This window comes from Homarus americanus, unplaced genomic scaffold, assembly GCF_018991925.1.
Source record: "Homarus americanus isolate GMGI-L3 unplaced genomic scaffold, GMGI_Hamer_2.0 scaffold24694, whole genome shotgun sequence".
Taxonomy (NCBI): Eukaryota; Metazoa; Arthropoda; class Malacostraca; order Decapoda; family Nephropidae; genus Homarus; species Homarus americanus.
Genome location: NW_024732780.1, coordinates 8,778,433 through 8,796,463, shown reverse-complemented (window position 1 = coordinate 8,796,463; position 18,031 = coordinate 8,778,433). Strand labels below are relative to the sequence as shown.

At 42.6% G+C, this 18,031-nt stretch overlaps 1 long non-coding RNA gene across 2 annotated transcripts in view; it reads right to left on the bottom strand.

Moving 5' to 3' along the window:
• Positions 1-17,427, bottom strand: part of LOC121869076 — a 113,097-nt gene extending 95,670 nt beyond the window's left edge. Inside the window, exon 1 of one of the 2 annotated variants that reach the window (XR_006089504.1) lies at positions 17,120-17,427. This is a non-coding gene — a long non-coding RNA (uncharacterized LOC121869076). The remainder of the gene's footprint in view (positions 1-17,119) is intronic. The other variant, XR_006089505.1, reaches the window with a different exon arrangement.
• Between the last annotated feature and the right edge of the window lie 604 nt (positions 17,428-18,031).

Below are 18,031 nucleotides of genomic sequence, written 5' to 3'. Positions count from 1 at the left end.
ATACCATTGCTTTTTATCTCCCTCTCCCCCTCTCCTTCCTCCTCCTCCTCCTCCCCTTCCTCCTCCTCCCCTTCCTCCTCCTCTCTCCTTCCTCTTGCTCCTCCTCCTCAGAAACGACATATAGAGTACCGTTGTCTGGCACTGTCTGTCTGCGTTCCTGCCTGTCTGTTTGCATACTTGCCTGTCTGTCTGCGTCCCTGCCTGCCTGTCTGTCTGTCTATCTATCTATCTATCTGTCTGTCTGTCTCTGTACTCTAAAGAACGAATCACAAGCACCAAGAAATCCATACGAACTTTGAACTTGGCGATAACTGTGGAAGTAAGTTCGGATTTTTAAAAGGTCACAAGAGTACTTTTGGTTAAGTTAGGTTTTATAAAAGGTCATGTTGAATTATTTGGTATAAATTGTTTAGTACGTAGTTATCCCGTATAGTTAAGGGGAGGGGGTAGGGGGTGAGGGGGGAGGAAGGTGAGGGGGAGGGGGTAGGGGGTGAGGGGGGAGGAAGGTGAGGGGTGATCGATAGTGTTGTTTTTATTGTGTCGTTTGTTTATGTGTGTGAGTGAGTGGAATAAAGGCTGGCTCTATCTCTCCCCACACACACACACACACACACACACACACACACACACACACAGTCATGTTACCGTGTGTTCACTTTCAGTTTTCCACCCACTGCATTACAACCACAGGCATGTACCTGTTACTTCACCCCCTTCACTCACTCCTCTGCCTCCCCCTATTCCTCTTCCATCAACCTCCCCTACCTATTCCTACATCCTCCTCCATGCCTACCACCTCCTTTCCATCACAATTCTCTCCCCTTTCCACCTGTTTCGGCTTCTCCCCTCCCCTCTCTTTCCTTCCACCCCACCTCACCCTATAACTAGTCTGAACGAATTCCCTCCCTCCCTTCCCCCCACACCCCCTCCTCACACCCCCTCCTCTCCCCTCACAGCCAGCGATTGTAAAAAGGTCACGGGTGAGAAGAGAACTGAGCGAGGCAATGCACACAGCCAGCCAGACAGGCACACAAACACACGCCGCTTCACCAATGCAGGCACACGAGTCGGGCGAACCCACTCTCCCAGTTTACCATCCCATAAAAGGTTGGTTGGGAGCTGAACGCCAGGCGATACGGAACGCTCGCGCTGGTATTGTACGGTAAGATAAGGAAGGCCGTGGGAGTTATTGTTTATATACCTACACTGCCTAGGATAGATTGCATGGTGAACAGCTTTGTTTAGATTTCCTATACTATACACGGTGAGTCAATGTAAACTTCAATGACACTATGTCTAGCTATCACCATCACCAGCACCGCCACCATCTTCACCACCACCAGCACCGCCACCATCTTCACCACCACCATCACCTCCCTCTCTCCTATCCATCACTCTAAATCTTCCTCATCCGCATCTTTATCCATCTCTCTCCATACCCCTTCAGCCATCTTCCTTCTTCCCCTCTTCTTTATCATCACCTACTTCATCCTCTTCTCTTCCCTTCGCTATCTCTTCTTCTCCCCTCTCCTCCTTCTACCATAGACACACAGATAAGAGATAAATAAATAGATAGAATAGAATAGAAAGACAGACAGATAAAGCAAAATGTGCGAAAATCAGAAAAAAAAAGTATAAGAGCGTGTGTGGTTTAGTGGGGAGGGAAGGTGGTGGGGGAGGGAGGGAGGGTGGGGTGGGGAGGGGAAGGGGTGAGGGGAAGGGGTGGTGGGGGGAGGGAGGGGTGGGGGAGGGGGGTGGGTCTGTGAGTACACTTGCTAGTTACACTGGAACATCTGGTGGTAAGCAAACTCGTTGCCACGTAATTACACCCTTATATAAACACTACATCACTACACGTAAACAGTTGATATCATTACACACTACAGTACACTCAAATACACTGCTCTACATTACACTCTGATACACCCAACCATCACAGCGCCACCACACTACACCCAACCATCACAGCGCCACCACACTACACCCAACCATCACAGCGCCACCACACTACACCCAACCATCACAGCGCCACCACACTACACCCAACCATCACAGCGCCACCACACTACACCCACCCACACCTTCATTAAGTGGCCAAACGTTTTCAACAACACCCAAATACACTCGGATCGTCGACTAGCCTTTACATATCCGGTATAACGAACGGCTCGTCACTTACACACAAACTAAGTCAGGTATCACGAACGGCTTGTTAGAATTACAATACAAACTAACATCGTAATCTTCCTCCTCAGTAACATAATTATTCCCCAATATACCAGATAACGTAAAGGAATTGTTATTGAACGCTGGCATTAGGTAACACAACCTTACCTAGCAAAGTCTAGTACGGTATTTGCTCAATCTTACGGTATATACCTAACACAGCCTAGAATATACCTAAGATATCCCTAGCATATACCGAACACAACCCTATGCATACTTTACTTATCCTCGTACAATATATACCCTATTTAACCTATAATATATCTTACTTTAATTAATATATACCTACATTAGTATAAACATATATAATCACATTTATAACCCAAACACTAGAATAAAATTTAATTAATATTTCCTTGAATGAGAATCCAATTACAGCAAAAATAATGTTTGTTATAATAAGAATTGATACTTAAAATTTATCTTACCTAACCTAACTTAAATTTAAACTAACGTAACATAATCTAACAAGTTGTTGAAGCATAGTAATACATTTTAACAACATGATATACGGAACTAGTCAAGGAAACACTGCGACGCCAGATACTAATTCTTTACCCAATTGTCCGTCCACTTTGTCAAGCTTTATGTTGGCTGAGTTAAGGATCAAACTCTTCTCGGTATTTGCATAAAATTTACCACAGTTACTTTATATTCTGGGATACCGAGATGCGCGGGGTTATTTTTATCTCTTAATGTGTATAGGAGTCACATGAGAGGCTGAAATTGTGTGGGTATCATTTATATACCATTTAATTAACGATACACGGAATTGATAAAAAAAAAAATACTAAAAGGCTTCATTTCTCGTGCTAAATTTAACCTACTAATATGACCTTCCTAATAGTCCCAAAAATTAAAATAAATACGGTAAATGTAAAGGAATACCTGTATATTGTGTGTTGGTGATGATGACGGCTCGCCAACCAACACTCAACGGTTGTCTGGTGAGGTAACCTTTGATGTCAACATTTTCGTGTTTATTTGAAATTTTCCAGTTCACGAGTCACTTTCCCACATAAAACAAAGTAGTATATATTCACTGACGATCATTTCCTTAAAGTACTGTGTAACTACTTTAGAAAACATAAGAATATAATTTACCCAGTGTTGTCCCTACCGTAGGCAGAACAAACACTGGGAAGCTGGGAGGAGAGGAAGGCGCCAAAACGAAGTACCCAGTCATCTGGCCACCGTCCTTGATCCTGATTGGTTATTTCAATCACGTTATAGCATCTGATTGGTCAATATTTATCCTTATTCTGGACTCTTGATTGGTTACTGTGTACATAAATTTTCCTCGTAAACTTTACTATATTTTTACATATATCCAAAACTCTACGCGCACTTGAATATAATAACTGACTTGACAAACATATTACCTTCACTTTTCATGAGTCTAGGAGCGGACAATAATAATTTGAGTACACTGTCGTTTCATCTTGTCACATATAACTCAATTGGGAAAATTTATTGGACATTTACCATTCACTTACAGAAAAGAAAATCAATTTGCTTCACATAACAGTACGGTACGCGTAATGTGAATTGGTAAGGATAGAATTTATTTATTTTGTTCTCTTATTAGACAAATGGACACGAAACGGTCGGCATTATGATAGAAGTCTGTATATTTGCCTGATCACACACACACACACACACACACACACACACGGGATAAATAACGCAAGGTCCTGTTCTGCAACTTTTAATGGAACAATTGTATTCACCAACTTAATGTGAACAATGTAATGTTTTATCACCATATTATCGCCTTTTAATCTATTACTCTGCAAATATAAATGTAATGTTCTCCCTGGTGAACATTCGGACGGTCAACGCATGTAACCACCAACTGATATTTTTCGATTTATATTTTGACACTAAAGTTATGATTAATGTTACTAGACGTTATAATTTATGACCTATTTGTGATTAATGCTATGACACATTAATCAATATATACCATCATATTTACACATTCTGATTCAAAACGTAATCAAGCCAGTACCGTCAAAAACATACACTTGCTGGAACTAATTGTATTTCAACATTATTTATTTCAAGTTGTCGGGGACTAGGCAGGAGTTCTGAGGCTACTATTCGTCAGAACATTAGTCTAAAACAATTTAATTCAAGTTGTCAGGTCTGGGGCTACTGAAGTGTGAGCATTACTTTAAAACAATTTAATTCAAGTTCTCAGGGTAGGCTGCGCGTGTTACTCAGTTGGACAACGGGTTAGTCCACACACAACACGCCAGGATTATCATCTCACTCTACTTAACGCAATAACATCCTGTAGTTGTGGGGTCTTTAAGATGAAGACTCGGATTAATAAAAGAATACTTAAAAAAATATTATGAAATTCCAAAAATTCGTTTGAGTCCTTTCGTCGCATATTTCAGCTTCGTCATTTAAAATTTTGAAAAATGTCCATCGATCACTTAGAGATACGACTCTACGCTTACTATTTACTACCACTATTATTACAGCTATTATTACTACAACAACAACTACAAAAACTGGCCCCTACAATTGTATTTAGACTCAAGAACAAACAACTAAAATACTGCATCAAAAAATACCTTGCTTAAATTTAACCAATATTTCTTAATACCCAAACACCTCTTCATTAACGAGACTGACAATATTCTCAGTAAAAAATTATTAAAAATCCTCACACCGAGAGACCTAACCTCCCCATGTAGCTGTTTTCTTTAAATACACCACAAAGCACACCATTTATAGCCGAGGAACCACCATCACAGCACAGGCACATGACTGATTCATAAACACCACTTGACCAGTCCTTGAAGGTAAGTCAAGGGTGTTTATGTTCTGGCCATACTAACGAGTCTGGTCACTATTTATAGATGCACCAGTGGCCATAATGGTTACTCATGAGCGTATATAAAATGTACTTACTGTATTTGTCACCTAAATATGAATAGGTACTTCATTTTATAATTTAGGAAGTGAAAGCTGATTACATTACCTCCTTGAAAGTTTAAGTGTTGTATACTCACAATATAACGTGTCTTCAGCCCTAATAAACTCACAATTAAGTTTTAACTACATACAGACAGACAATTTAGTGCTAATAGACAAACACACTCATATACCTATCTGTGTAACCCCGGACCAGGCTTGATCTCATCCAGGACAAAAAACTATTAAAAATCGCATCCCAATTTGAGTATACAAATAACCCATCCAGATTCGTCCATAAAAAATGAATAAATATAAAAATACAGCAATAAAAAAAATAGAGTCCACATTTAAACGATCATACACACATAATCAATTAACTAAACTGCAAGGAAAAAATCACAACCAATCATAATTAACGAAAAAATAAATAAAATAAAAAATATCAGATACAAATTATGACCAGTGATTTTTTTTCTACACACTAGGATGCGCGAGACTACATTCAAACGAATTTTTTGTTAACTTGTTTATTCACACATTTATTGTCAATGAATGTTAGTGTAGAATTTATTTAAGTAAATATAAAGTTATTAAAGCGCATTTTAACTCTTATTAGGTATGTTAGGTTAGGAACGAATTCTTCCATTTATCGCGCCATGACACGCCTAGTATATATCAATAGTTGCTCTAGTATATTAAATTTATAGCATAATCTGATGGGGTTGTTTTTACGCTATATTATTTCATCATTTTAATATATTTCCTGGTGAATGAGAAGAGGAAGACGAATTTACTCTTCCTTGTGTTCAGTCACTCGGCTTCCCTCGCCAGTGGACAAAGGCGGTGGCTAATTTTCAACAGCAACAAAAGAGAATTCCCCTTTTTATTTTTTACTCGTTACTCTTCTTCTTTTGCCTAATTTTCTTCCTTTACGCTTGCTTTTCATATTTTTCTCCTATTTTATTTAATGTATTACGTTCATTTGAGTGTTTTGATACAGCGCCTTTGATGCATTAAAAAAATTTGTAAATGCTAAAAACTTTTCGGCTAAGTTATGGTTGGCCAGTAAACATGTGGTCACTGAGGTGGGAACATTTCATTAAAATCTGCGTGTAAAACAATGACCATTAATTATATCTATTCATTAATTAATTTCGAAGAACTATTAGAATTTTTATATTACTATTTATAACGGTACATTATTATTTTAACTGAATATATAACGAAACGCTTTCATCGGGGTAAGAAACTGACTCATATTCGGACAATGGATTTTTTTCAAAGTTTTATAATATTGACAGGAAATTTTATGTATAGTGAACAAGGGTTACGTATATGTATATTTAATTGTTGATGGTGTATTAACTATCAAAGACTATATACGATTAAATATCCAAGTAATTGAAGCGTAGTAATACATATCAGCATTACTTAAGAAGGATGAACATACAACCACCTCAGCACCATTACCCCATAATTAGGTATAACTTAACCTAACCAACACATCATTATACTAGGGTGGAAAGCAATACCTCTCATCGTAGTTTGGCGGGATTTGTGGTTGGCTGTGGGGGAAAATATTATGTTATCCTGAAAACGTGTTAGGAAGACCGCCATGTGTTGACACTTGCCTTATACACAAAGTACAGCTGCTGTGTCGTGGTTATTTATTTATTTATTTAATGATGAATAACCTTATGTCTAATGAAAAAAAAAAGTAAGATAATTTATACAAGGACATCATAGAGTTTACTAAGCTATTACATACTAATTACAGCATGTTATTAACTGCCTAAAATCAAATAGGAATTACCCTAATCAACCACCGTAACTGTAACCTAATCTAATCCTTCCTCAGATAGAGTTAGGGTGTTTAATCAAGTGAAATAACCTGGAGAGGGGAGCTAATCTACGTGCGCTCCTCAGTGTCGTATGAGTCAGTGTTTGTTATCGTTACCCTCCCTGGATGGCGGGTGTGAGGGAGCCGCCATCCTTCAAGTCGAGTGTAAACATAACCATATGGGTGTTGTGACGTCATTAGGGCCACCACCACTCTCCTGACTGTGTGTGTGAGAGAGAGAGACATCAAGTGTGGTAGTTTAGAATTAGACAGGTGTGGTGGTATTATTGTCTCTGGGTGGACAGGCGGATAGATAGACGGGAATACATATGAGGCAGACGGAAGGATATGTGGACAGGAAATGAGACGGACGGACTGAAGTGTGTGTGAGACCGCAAACTACTACGCTAACTAGGGTTTAGGTTAGGGTTAGGTTAAGGTACCAACTGTATGATATTACTATGTGGTAATTACTGTACCTGTAATATTATATTTAAGTTCAGGAATAAGAAAATACCTTGATGTTTGTGTTTATAGAGTCTCTTGGATGAGGGGAGGGGAGAGAAGGTATGGAGGGAGGGAGTGACACAGCCGGGAGGATGTGTGGCTCGTGTGTCAAATTACTTCTGCACTCAAGTCGTCCAGCCAAGGACACACATACCTAGCCTCTGTGTCACGTACATGTGTGTGTGTGTGTGTGTGTGTGTGTGTAAATTGTAGTGTATGTGTATGTAGACTGTAGTGTGTGTGTGTGTGTGTGTGTGTGTGTGTGTGTGTGTGTGTGTGTGTGTGTGTGTGTGTGTGTGTGTGTGTCTTCACAATCGTCGGACAAAACCACACCAGACTATTTTTTCCTCTAGACAAAACACACACACACACACTTCAGGTCCCGTGTGTGTGTGTGTGTGTGTGTGTGTGTGTGTGTGTCAGCCCGAGGAAACATGAACAAGACACGTCGCTGGTTCATTACAGGACGGCCAGGGGAGAGGAGAGCATCTGCAGGTATTGTGGGTCACTTCACCTCCCCTTACTTCGCCTCAACTCACCTCCCCTCACTTCACCTCCAGGAAGTAAATATTGGGTTCACATGGTAATTAACCTAACCTAACGTAACCTAACCTAATCCTAACGTAACCTCCACACACACACACATATATATGGAACCACCCGAAGATTAGACCCCCTAGCTTATTTCACCCCCAGACCCTACCACACCCTCCCACACCACACCCTACCACACCACACACACCACACACTACCACACACACACACACACACACTCACACACACACCCACACCTCACACCTCACCACACGTCTGACCCAATTTGCAAGACTGAAATATTCAATCACACTCTACGTCAGCTGCTGGTAAATCCCAGTGTGTGTGTGTGTGTCAACCTGTCTGAGGAGGAGAGAGAGAGAGAGGGGGGAAGAGAGAGAATGAGAGATGCTGAAAGAGAGAGAGAGAGAGAGAGAGGCAACAGCTAACACACTGTATACATTAGTAAACACACACCTACACAGGGACCCAGTTCACCTACACACAGGGGCCAGTTCACAGGGCCCAGTTCACCACACAGGGGCGGTTCACCCGGTTCACACACAGGGCCCAGGTTCACCTACACAGGGGCACCTTTCACACAGGCCCAGTTCACCACAGGGGCCCAGTTCACCTACACAGGGGCCCAGTTCACCTACACAGGGGCCCAGTTCACCTACAGGCCCAGTTCACCTACACAGGGGCCCGGTTCACCTACACAGGGGCCCAGTTCACCTACACAGTCAGTTATCTACCTTCTGGGATTGAAATAAAAAAAAGTAAAAAAAATAATAAACATAATAATAACAATAATAATAATCACCATCACATTTCTTATAACCTAACCTAACCAAACCTAACCACCCCCTCATTTAAATTCACGACGCATCTCTCGTTACTGCTCAATTGGTCTCCCTTCCATTCTATTCCACATGCCTGAACCATCTCACAGTCCGCCTCTACAACAAAACCTTACCAAGACGCCCCCTCCCCCCCCCCATCTCCCCCAATTAGCCCTCAAGAACATTGGTTTTCCGCCTTTCAGCATCATTACACATTCATTTCTCTACGCTCATTTCAGTTCACTCAAGCCTCTGTATGTTACCAACTCGTAAGGTCTATTATTGTCAATACAGGCAGCATTAACCATCCATATTTCACGTGCGGTGGATCAACAGGTTCAGAACACGTGTGGTGGATCAACAGGTTCAGAACACGTGTGGTGGATCAAGAGGTTCAGAACACGTGTGGTGGATCAACAGGTTCAGAACACGTGTGATGGATCAAGAGGTTCAGAACACGTGTGGTGGATCAACAGGTTCAGAACACGTGTGGTGGATCAACAGGTTCAGAACACGTGTGGTGGATCAACAGGTTCAGAACACGTGTGGTGGATCAACAGGTTCAGAACACGTGTGGTGGATCAAATATTCGTATAGAAACCTTTAATATAACCTGACCTGACCTAAGCCAGAGGTGAAATAAGCTTGGAGGTTTAAACAACAGGACGAGGGGAGGGGGGAGAAGGGAGGGCAGAAGGAAATGAGGGAGGAGGGGGAGGAAAGGGAAAAGATAAGGGGGAGAGGAGGAATAAAAGAGGGAGGGAGGGAATGGTAGAGGGAGGGGCAACAATAACAACACAATATAAACCAACCCTAAAACTAAACCCAATTAAACCGCATCGTAAACTTCACACCAGGTAACAAAAGCGTAAATCCAGAAAGTTTACAAAAAGACAGGTAAACCCTCACTATAACACAGGTAAACCCTCACTATAACACAGGTAAACCCTCACTATAACACAGGTAAACCCTCACTATAACACAGGTAAACCCTCACTATAACACAGGTAAAACCCCCACTATAACACAGGTAAACCTCACTATAACACAGGTAAACCCTCACTATAACACAGGTAAACTCCTCACTGGCAACACAGGTAAACCTCACTATAACACAGGTAAACTCACTATAACATGTAAACCCCCTCACTATAACACAGGTAAACCTCACTATAACACAGGTAAACTCCCTCACTATAACACAGGTAAACCCCACTATAACACAGGTAAACCTCACTATAACACAGGTAAACCTCGTTATAACACAGGTAAACCTCACTATAACACAGGTAAAACCCTCACTATAACACAGGTACTTACTATAACACACAGGTAAACCTCACTATAACACAGGTAAACCTCACTATAACACAGGTAAACCTTCACTATAACACAGGTAAAAACCCCATCACTATAACATGTGTAAACCCCATCACTATAAATACAGGCAAACTCACTATAACACAGGTAAAACCTCACTATAACACAGGTAAACCCCACTATAACACAGGTAAACCCTCACTATAACACAGGTAAACCCTCACTATAACACAGGTAAACCCTCACTATAACACAGGTAAACCCTCACTATAACACAGGTAAACCCTCACTATAACAGGTAAACCCTCACTATAACACAGGTAAACCCTCACTATAACACAGGTAAACCCTCACTATAACACAGGTAAACCCCTCACTATAACACAGGTAAACCCCTCACTATAACACAGGTAAACCCTCACTATAACACAGGTAAACCCTCACTATAACACAGGTAAACCCTCACTATAACACAGGTAAACCCTCACTACCAACATTAAGCCCTCACTATAACACAGGTAAACCCCTCACTATAACACAGGTAAACCCCTCACTATAACACAGGTAAACCCCTCACTATAACACAGGTAAACCCCTCACTATAACAGGTAAACCCCTCACTATAACACAGGTAAACCCTCACTATAACACAGGTAAACCCTCACTATAACACAGGTAAACCATGCACTATAAGACACCACCTCGTTTACTTAATTCACCTTTTTCTTCAATACTTCGCTAATGACATCACCAATATGAAGCAACACAGCCGCACCTTCCCTCCATTACTGATAATATATACAGCTAAATATAACTACTGTGTGTATGTGAGTCTTATGTGTGTGTGTATGTCCTAACCTTGTCCTGTGTATGTCCCAACCTTGCCCTGTGTATGTGTGTCTCGCCACCCCGATTGCTCAGATGTCGCCATGGTAACGCTTCTCGCAGTGATAACGTATAAGAATAAAGAAAACGGTGACATGAGACAGTTTCCAGCGGTGACTACGGAAATAACAGCGTCACTTGGATCGAGTATTATCCTTACCATGGTAATTGTTCGTCTCCGCTTGGGTGATGGTTTAATTTTTTTTATAATAAATTTAAAAAACGCAATTTAATTCTTTATGATGGATATTTTTTTTTATACATACAAGAATTTCAGTTTAGTATGTATATGTATAGTATATGAGTACTAGTTGAGTTACCTGGGTCGGCTGAGTTACTAGGGCCGGCTGGGTTACTAGGGACGGCTGAGTTACTAGGGACGGCTGAATTAATGGGGTTCGGTTGAGTTACTAGGGGAGGCTGAGTTACCTGGGGTTGCTGAGTTACCTGGGGTTGCTGAGTTACTAGGGGCGGCTGAGTTACCTGGTGTGGCTGAGTTACCTGGGTCGGCTGAGTTACAAGGGTGAAGGGATGTGTAGTGCACGGCCAGCCCGCCCCAAGGCCACCCGCACCTCCCTACCAAATTTCATCTCTGCCTTCAAACCTGCGGAAATGTATAAGGAAACTGAACACACACACACACACAATCAGGGCAGCCTCGTACCGACTCTACATGCTACGACGACTCAGGTCACTTGGGGCACCCACGCCAGAGCTGAGGACTATCTACAACGCCTTTATTCTCCCTTCTCCCTAAATTAACGCATGCGTCACCAGCCTGGCCGTCTTCTCTCAACTCCACCCAACAACGTCAGCTAGAGAAGGTACAGAAGAGGGCCTGCAGAATCATGCTCGGCGCAGACTACTCCGGCTACACCAACGCTCTCTCCACCCTGGAAATGCCATCCCTCAGTGACCTCCACCACCACGCACTAGCGGGGTTTGGCAGTGGACTACTGCACCACCCTCGTCATCGCCACCTCCTACCCCCCACCCACCTCGCGCAGTCCGCCACTACAACAAAATTCAGCCCATAAGAGCCCGCACTGATAGATATAAGAACAGCACCATCCCATCTATTGTTAAAATAATAAACAACTCCTGATTTATGTACTGTACAGCCCTGTAAATGTATTGAACGTATATTATTATGTCTAAATCACATGTAAGTTTGTATATTTTCAGCCACCGGCTGCAACTCTATTAATAAACCGTTTATTACTATTATTATTAGTATTTACACACATGCACATATTACACACAGGACAGATAACACCTGCCCCAATGGTACACATGCAACACACGGTAGTAAAACGCTCATTCGTAAAAAAAAAAAAATATATATATATATATATATATATATATATATATATATATATATATATATATATATATATATATATATATATATATATATATATATATATATATATATATATATATATATCAATAAAAACTAATTTATCATAAAAAATCAAATAAAGGCTAAAAATATTCTCTCATAATAATAATAACAATAATGATATAATAACGTAATCAAAACACAATATAGTGTAAAATTGATTCAGCATTTCATACACCAATAATAACTCGGGTATTTCCCAGACATTAATTAGCAGCCAGGTAGGGCCGAGTCTCCCACCTGTACCACGTTGATCCTGGGAGTGACAGACCGAGTGTAATTAAACCACCTGAAGAATAGTCACCCAAGCTTATTTCACCTGAAGATTAACCACCCTAACATTAACTTAACTTACCGGTAACCTAACCTAACACACCTGTAACGTAACCTAACCTAATTTAACAGACTTGAAACCTAACCTAACCCAACGTCATCGTCCCAAACAGTGTCAGGGTGGTTAGTCATGAGGTTAAATAAGCCGGGGTGACTGTTCTTCAGGTGATCCGTATACTCCTCACCGGACAAGACAACAAGAATCTTTTCCCAGTTTTACAGAAGCAGCAAAAGTCTCTCACGCTGATGGAACAGTGGATAAGAGTCAGCAGGGTGTGTTAGTCAGTCAGCAGGGTGTGTTAGTCAGTCAGCAGGGTGTGTTAGTCAGTCAGGGTGTGTTAGTCAGTCAGTCTCAGGGGTGTAGTCAGTCGGTCAGGGTGTGTTAGTCAGTCAGGGGTGTGTTGTTGGTCAGTCAGCAGGGTGTGTTAGTCAGTCAGCAGGGTGTATTGTTAGTCAGTCAGCAGGGTGTTAGTCGTCAGCAGGTGTGTTAGTCAGTCAGCAGGGTGTGTTAGTCAGTCAGCAGGAGTGTGTTAGTCAGTCAGCAGGGTGTGTTAGTCAGTCAGCAGGGTGTGTTAGTCAGTCAGCAGGGTGTGTTAGTCAGTCAGCAGGGTGTGTTAGTCAGTCAGCAGGGGTGTGGGTGTGTCAACAATAAATGTCAGCAGATGCGAATGAAGGTCAGAAGATCTGTCAGTAGATTTGTTGAGTGGGGCGGGAGGGAGAGGACATGTTAAGTGGGATGAGAGGAGGAGGGGGAGGAGGACGTGTTTGAGTGTGGAAGAAGAAGCAGAAGAAGCAGAAGCAGAAAGAAGCAGAACTACCACACAAGGAAAACCTCACCACTAACTCTTACGACAGAACAAGACACTGGAACACGTCATAGCCCATGTCCTAATTATATACCCCATGTCCTAATAATTTCCTAATTATATATATCAAGTGTCCCTAATAAATCCTATGTATTATATATCCAGTGTCTTAATATTACACCCCATGTCCTAATGTGTTCTAATTATTTAACCCATCTCTAATATAGTATAATTATACACCCCATGTCCTAGTATGTCTAATTATATACCCCATGTCCTGTTGCCCTAATTATACACCCCACGTCCTAGTATGCCCTAATTATACACCCCATGTCCTAATATGTCTTAATTATACACCCCACGTCCTAATATGTCTTAATTATACACCCCATGTCCTTGTATGTCCTAATTATACACCCCATGTCCTAGTATGTCCTAATTATACACCCCATGTCCTAGTATGCCCTAATTATACACCCCACGTCCTAATATGTCCTAATTATACACCCCACGTCCTAGTATGTCCTAATTATACACCCCATGTCCTAGTATGTCATAATTATACACCCCACGTCCTAGTATGTCCTAATTATACACCCCATGTCCTAGTATGTCCTAATTATACACCCCATGTCCTAGTATGTCCTAATTATACACCCCATGTCCTAGTATGTCCTAATTATACACCCCACGTCCTGGTATGTCCATGTCCTAGTATGTCCTAATTATACACCCCATGTCCTAATATACACCCCATGTCCTAGTATGTCCTAATTATACACCCCACGTCCTAATATGTCCTAATTATACACCCCATGTCCTAGTATGTCCTAATTATACACCCCATGTTCTAGTATGTCCTAATAATAACCCCATGTCCTCCTAGTATGTCCTAATTATACACCCTATGTCCTTTCTAATTATATATAATGGTATCTTAATTAAATGCCCAGTTAATGTGTCCTCAGAGTTAAAGGATGATAGGACATGTGAAGTAAAGGGTGTATTAATGTAGGACTTTCTGGGTGACAGGAGTGACGGAAGGCGTGATAAGAGACAGGAGTGACGGAAGGCGTGATAGGTGACAGGAGTGACGGAAGGCGTGAGTGACGGAAGGCGTGATAGAGTGACGGAAGGCGGAGTGACGGAAGGCGTGTTAGGTGACAGGATAGGTGACGGGAGGCGTGAGTGACGGAAGGCGTGATGACAGGAGTGACGGGAGGCGTGATAGGTGACAGGAGTGACGGAAGGCATGATAAGAGACAGGAGTGACAGGAGAGTAACGAGTGAGTGACAGGAGTGACGGCAGAGGAAACATTAGACAAGAGGCTGACGGGAAAAGGAAGAAGACCCGACCAGCTGACACATACTGAGGGAAAAGTCAGCAAATGTCAGCAGATACCAGGACAACAGTCATTATATATCAGCAAGTCAGTCATTGTCAGCACAAGTCAGTCTTTACGTTAGCACAAGTCAGTCAGTCATCATGTCAGCAGAAGAGTCAGCCAATCAATGTCAGCAGAAGTTAGTCATTACGTCACCAGAAGTCAGTTGTTACGTCAGCACAACAGTCAGTCAGTCAATCAGTTAATCAGAACAGTGTAACAAAAGTGAGAGAGAGTTTGCAACTGAATTTTTAAGAAGGCTTCAGTGACTACGGCTATAGAACTGCCCTGTGTGAGAGAGAGAGAGAAAGAGAGAGAGAATAAGCTAGTGTAAGGTGTGTAGGCCAGAGAGTGAGTTATCAGGAGCGTGACAGCCTGAGGGGTGGACGGACAGACAGACAGACAGACAATAGACTTTCACCTTGCGGGCGTGATGGTCACCCTCCCTCCCCCTCACCATCTCTCAGGTTGTCTCCTCTCTTTGTTTTATCCATTTCTCCTTACTTTCTTTTTACACTACTTAGAGTGGGGAAGGAGAGGGGAGGAGGGAAGGGTGAGAGAGGGAGGGTTGGGAGGGAAAGAGAGGGGGAGTGGGGGAGAGAGGGGGGATAGAGGAGGGAGAGAGGGGGGGTAGTGGGAGGAGGGAGGAGGGGAGGGAGGAGGAGTGGGAGGGAGGAGAGGGCGGTCACCTTTTTGTCCCCTTGCTCCTCTCTACACCCCTTTCTTAATTATGCTCCCTCCTGTTCCCATTCAGTGAGTAACAACTGTTTTCCATCACCTCCTCCCTCTCTCTCCTTCTTCCCTACATCTCTCTCCAGCCCTCCCTCTCTCATAACCATTCCCTCCCCATCTCTCTCCAGCCCCTCCTCTCTCTCACTAACCATTCCCTCCCTATCTCTCTCAACCCCTCCTCTCCCTCCCCTCTCACTAACCATTCTCCTCCCTCCCCTCTCACTAACCATTCCTCCCTATCTCTCTCTCCCACCTCCTCTCCCTCCCCTCTCTCACTAACCATTCCTCCAATCTCTCCTCCTCCCTCCTCACCTAACCATTCCCTCCCTATATCTCTCTCCCTCCCTCTCACTAACCATTCCCTCCCTATCTCTCTCTCCAACCCTCCTCCCTTTCTCTCTCTCCTATCCCTTCTCCTCTTTCTCTAACCTTCCCTCCCCTCCACAACACAACACAATAACAACCAACACAATCTACCAGACGCAATAACAACACTTCACAATACCGTTACCATCCTTTGTGTTCGCTAAATATCAATATCCCTTTGTCAGCTACGTATAGTTATTATGTTCAGCAAAAAAAATCAATTAACGTTTCGCATTGTTGTATTAATTTTAAGGAGGTAATAATGAGGTTTACTTAAGCGGTTTTTAAAAGGTAAATCCGGTTTATATTAAAAAAAAATTCCGGGAACGTATTTGTCAGTAATTGAAGCTTTGTTTTTTTTATTCTGCAAAGTGTGATGGTGAAATAGCCGTGAGAAGAGGGGTGGAAATCTCAAGTTAGTATTTTTCTTATTTTTAATTCGTGTTTCCTAAGGCTGGGGAAGATGGGGGAGGGGTGGAGGGGGGGGTGACGTGGGGGAGGGGTGACGTGGGGGAGGAGTGATATCGTGCACCTGGCAGCCTGGAGCGTGGGATGGCTGGTATACAGGTCAACCACCTCTCATTTTCTACGCTAAAAACCTTCACTTTCCTCTTTTATTATGACTCAGTAGACGAGAGGACAGTAGCTGGTGGCGGGTTACTGGGGAGGGTGACTTAGAGGGGTCCTGAGGGCGGAGGGTCATGGCAGAACCCCGCTATAGGGACCCCAGTGAGTCACCCAATGGCGGTAATCTCAACGCTGTGGTCATCTATGGAGACGTGGGTGTGTGGGAGCGCCCGTACCCTGGCCGTGCTCCGCCCTCACTGAATAACGGGACATTGGCATGCAAGAGGCGCTGGGGGCGACGACGTGCAACATGCAACAGCAGCAGAAAGATTTCCGGGGAAAGGTAAAATAGGGTGGGTGACGCGCCCTCCACCAGACGCCACCGCTCACCGTGCTGTTAGGAGGTAAAATGTCAGAGATAGAGAAAGCGAGCTGTTAGTTACCGTTGGCCATGCTGAAGCTGAGTGGTGTAGCGGTGTCGGGGTCGCCAGTAGCTGCCCCAACACTACCAAGACTATCTCCATCATCATCATCACCACCACCACCACCACCACCCACACTCTCTCCACCACCAGGTGACGTGGGGAACGACACCTTACCGTCCAAGTCATCGGTATCTATGGAACCGTAGTTGGTCTGCGGTCCTCCGTCTGGAGGACACCTTAAACCGCTCACTCATGGCGAAGACTCAGTAAAATCCAGAGGCAAGTCACACAACACGCTTTGGTTGGAGCACACACACCCACACTCCACAACCGCTTACGTCAAACTGAGTGGTGATACAGTCAGGATCATGGGGGAAAACATATCAACCTATTTAAACCACTGAAGATGAAATGTATTAACCAAGTATTTATGGCTTACGAATATATTTTATACTTTCTTATCATTAAATAAAGGGATAACGTTGTTATAATAACCCCATCAATAACTAGTGGGGAAATACATCGTACGTCTAGGAGGAGCGCGCCTGACACAGTCCTGACACTTGACATACGGAAATTATTGTTACAAAAATTACACAAATCCTTCACTTACACCTGCGACTTATTCTTCAAGTTTCAGGAATAAAAGTACGTAAATTCGAGTCAAAGGAAGCAAAACAGAAGCGATTTACTGTATATTTGTTCATTAAAATTGTCCATCACCTCACCATTGTTCATCATAAACAAGTTTACAACACCGACAGTATATTGTAAACAGTAACTTAACTCAATCAAGGAAAGCCAAAGAAAGTCGATTTACAACAAAATCCTTAAACTTACCAATAATCCGAATGTAAACTGTTTTAATTTTCAGTAATGTTGTTGAGCAGTTTTGCTACACACACACACACACACTTCAGGCCCCCATGG